Source organism: Stegostoma tigrinum, chromosome 29 (assembly GCF_030684315.1).
Source record: "Stegostoma tigrinum isolate sSteTig4 chromosome 29, sSteTig4.hap1, whole genome shotgun sequence".
Taxonomy (NCBI): Eukaryota; Metazoa; Chordata; class Chondrichthyes; order Orectolobiformes; family Stegostomatidae; genus Stegostoma; species Stegostoma tigrinum.
The window spans coordinates 40,900,474-40,904,224 of NC_081382.1; the positions used below are offsets into that span (position 1 = coordinate 40,900,474).

At 44.0% G+C, this 3,751-nt stretch overlaps 1 non-coding gene across 1 annotated transcript; it reads right to left on the reverse strand.

The window, feature by feature from the left end:
- Window positions 1–300: 300 nt before the first annotated feature.
- LOC125465612 (U6 spliceosomal RNA) lies at window positions 301–403 on the reverse strand. The gene has a single exon (XR_007250294.1). It is a non-coding gene; the product is annotated as a U6 spliceosomal RNA (small nuclear RNA).
- Window positions 404–3,751: the final 3,348 nt, after the last annotated feature.

A 3,751-nucleotide genomic window follows, 5' to 3' on the forward strand; every position in this document is an offset into this window, starting at 1 on the left:
TATCTCTGTAAACCCTTCCTATTCATGTACCCATCCAGATGCCTTTTCAATGGGGTAATTGTACCAGACCCCACCACTTCCTCTGGCAGCTCATGAGGCTGCTACTGCAGCTGGATGACCTGAAGTGTCTCGTGATGACCATTAATGAGTGTGAGCAAATGGCCACTTGGTTCACTTATGTCCTTTTATTTTCTAATCAATCTGAATAGAGATATTTTTACACATCTCGGAGGCAAGTGGGAATTGAACCTGGGCCTCCCTATCCAGAGGAGTGACACTACTAGTGCATCACAAGAGCACTCTGTTATGGAATGCTTCTCGAATTTGTGTGTCACCCTTGTTCAGGGGCCGCGCTAATCTTCTCTGTGTGGCTCTAATTTCAGTAGCTGTGCTGCCAGAGCAAGGACACTGATGTTGTTTAGGGAAGGAAACTGCTATCCTTACCTGACCCAGTCTCTGGGCAATCGGGAATGGGCTGTAATAGACGGCCCAGCCAGCAACGCTCACATCCCATGAGTGAATTAAAAAACAGTTGCTGCAAACAGATTGAGGAACAGGAACAAAGAAATCTTATTACAGCTGTCCAGGGTTTTCTTGTGTTCAGGGTAAGTAACACAGACTAAGCAGAAGGGATTTAGATTATCCACAGATTTATTTTATAGCTGAAACAGTTCCAGTTAATGGTGTAACACATCCGCACTCTAGTTTGCTTCTGCTAAATAGGTTTGTTTTGCAATTCCATTCTGACCCTTGTCTCATTTAGGATCCAGTTCTTAAATGAACACAGCTCTTAAAACAATAATACTTCCACGAGCGCACATCTGGAGCAAACACTGAATGCGTAGTTTTGAGATAACAAGGTGAAGAGCTGGAGGATCACAGCAGGCCAGGCAGTATCAGAGGAGCAGGAAAGGTGACGTTTCAGGTCTGGACTCTTCTTCAGAAAAAATAAATTTATAGTTTTGATCTCTGTATTTGGGAAACTATTTATTTGCATTGGATGGTGTACAGTGAAGGTTTACGAGATTCATTCCTGGGCTGATCTGTGAAGAGCGGCTGAATAAACTTCTCTGGAGTTTAGAAGATTGAGGAAATCTGAAGGGGATTGCTTGGGAGAGATGACAACATCGGGGACACAGTCTCAGGATGATGACTGAGATGAACCATTGAATCCCTACTGTACGGAGGCAGGCTGTTCAGCCCATTGAATCCACACTCATCCTTCGAAGATCATCCCACCCAGACCCACCTCACTACCCTATCCCTGTAACCCCACATTCCCCATGGCCATTCCACCCTAATCTGCACATCTTTGGACTGTGGGAGGAAACCAGAGCACCCGGAGGAAACTGGGTGAAGAAGATTCTGCTGAATTCCCTCTTGAATATTTTGGTGGTTATCTTACATTGATGCCCTATTGTTAGGCTCTTTCCCACAAGACAGAGTGACTGTAAGAATCTGGCGTTTTCTTCGACTACATCAAGTGTTTTCTGGAAGAGCGTTCCCACTGAGTCCTCTCTTACCGAACTTGCTCCATAGCCTACCTACCCTGCCCCATAAAGTCCTTCCCATCCAATCCCAGTCCTAACTCATCACACGCCATTCCCGCTCAGCACCTATCCCAGAACTCATAGCATCACACAGCACAGAAGAGGCCCTTTGGCCCATCAAGCCTGCACTACCAAAAGCATACCACTACAGCAAACCTTTTATTAATCAGTACATATGGGACCAGAGGTAATGGGAACTGCAAATGCTGGAGAATCCAAGATAACAAAGTGTGAAGCTGGATGAACACAGCAGCATCTCAGGAGCACAAAAGCTGACGTTTCAGGCCTGGACCCTTCAACAGAAAAGGGCGATGAAGGGTCTAGGCCTGAAACGTCAGCTTTTGTGCTCCTAAGATGCTTCTTGGCCTATGGGACCAGGATTGTGCCCATCGATCAAATATTGCGGATGACCAAGAGGTCCACCTAATTGATGTAAAAACATGCACTAAGTCATAGAAACATAATGCAGGGGGTTTAACGTTGCTGTTTTCTTTACTTACAGCATAAACTACTGTGGCGATAATCCAACTTTGCCTGAAATAGGACTGAGCGCAGAGAGCCTTCTTTCTCGGACACTCGGCTAACTGTCCAGAAATCACGGTGGATTGCTGTATTTGAGGAGAAATCGACTCAAAATTGAACCAATTGTTGATATTTCTTGTGGTCATTCATTTGAAACAGTATATTTACATTGAGGTAAATAAATTTAAAAGCTATAATAATTGGTCAGAATAATACAATGATCTTTGTGATATTTGAGGGTTTATAATTTTTGTTGGTTTGTCAAGAGAGCTGGTTCATAATGTACTGGTTAAAACAAAGTTTGCTCTACCTGCAATAGTCCCATTTTCCAACACCAGGCCGTAGCCTTGAATTTCTGACATTTCAAGTGTTCATTTAACTACATTTTAAACGTTGTGAAGTTTCCCTGACAGTGCATTTCAGATCCTCACCATACTCTGAACAAAAGACTTACTCCAAATCCCCACTAAGCCTCCTGCCTTTCACTTTAAAATTATTCCCCCCTTTTATTTTACCCTTTGACAAATGGGAATAGCTGCTCTCTAGTCACCCAGTTGTGATGATATGTGCCATTAAGAGGGATTTGTTCTGTTCTGTTTCTCCTGAAGAGGGCTGTTGTAATCCTGGTGCCGTGGTGCCTGCTCCATATAGAATGAATAAATAGCTTTATGGGTTTTTTTTATTTAGACAAAAGAAGGATGGAGTCAGGTTCACACACGTCCAGGGCCTTAGTTTTACTTTCTGTCGTTCAAACTGTGGTTTTGGAGTTGAAGCTGCTTGATACAGCTCAGTCTCTACTGCTTGATTCATTCTGTCTCTGTTCCTTCTCCTGGCCTGGAAGAGATAGTAGGTGAGGGAAATCTGTTTTGCTGAATTTGCTTTTGCCAAGGGTGTGTTTATGGGATGCTGCCACATCAGACCAGTTGATGAGTTGTAGTTAAACAATATATTACTTTGTTCCAGAAACAGAAATTGCTGGAAAAACTCAGTAGGTCTGGTAGCATCTGTGGAGGAGAAATCAGAGTTAACATTTTGGGTTGACTGACCCTTCCTCAGAATGTTTATTTAGAATTAAAATTATGTCAATTTTTTATTTGTTTGCATTCTAACTGTGGTATAAGAATAAAATGTGTTTTGCTTAAAGCCTAGTATTGTGATCGATCAAATCACACCTAGAACACGCCACTCCTTCACTTCCCTATAAGTAAGATAAAAGCTAGGGTCTGGGCTATCTCCTCGATATAGCCTGATGGATGGGGTTTGTTCATAACCTGTCCATGACCCTCATAATTCACAGGCATCTCTTGTACCCATGCCATCTTCAAAAACCCATTGTGTACCTAGACCTGTATCGCCAGCCTGGAGCTGCCCTGCACGTTCCCTGATATTTGCTCTGGAGGTGGCAGACAGGTGCCCTGCTTTGCAGGAGGGGACCTTTCAGATCGGGTGGTGCATGAGTGGGACACCCTCTTCCCCAAGAGGGCCAGCAGAGGAGGCAATTGACAAGAGAGAGACTCATTGCTCTGCTTGTTAAAATGCAAAACAAAGCAGCAAGGGGCTCCCAATGTCACAGCGGGCCTTGCTGAACCTCTCGTCTCATTCAGCTGCCAACCTCACTGTTGTCCGTGTCTCTCAGATCCCAGTAAGAGTGCACCATTCTCTCTCCGCAATGACTCCTT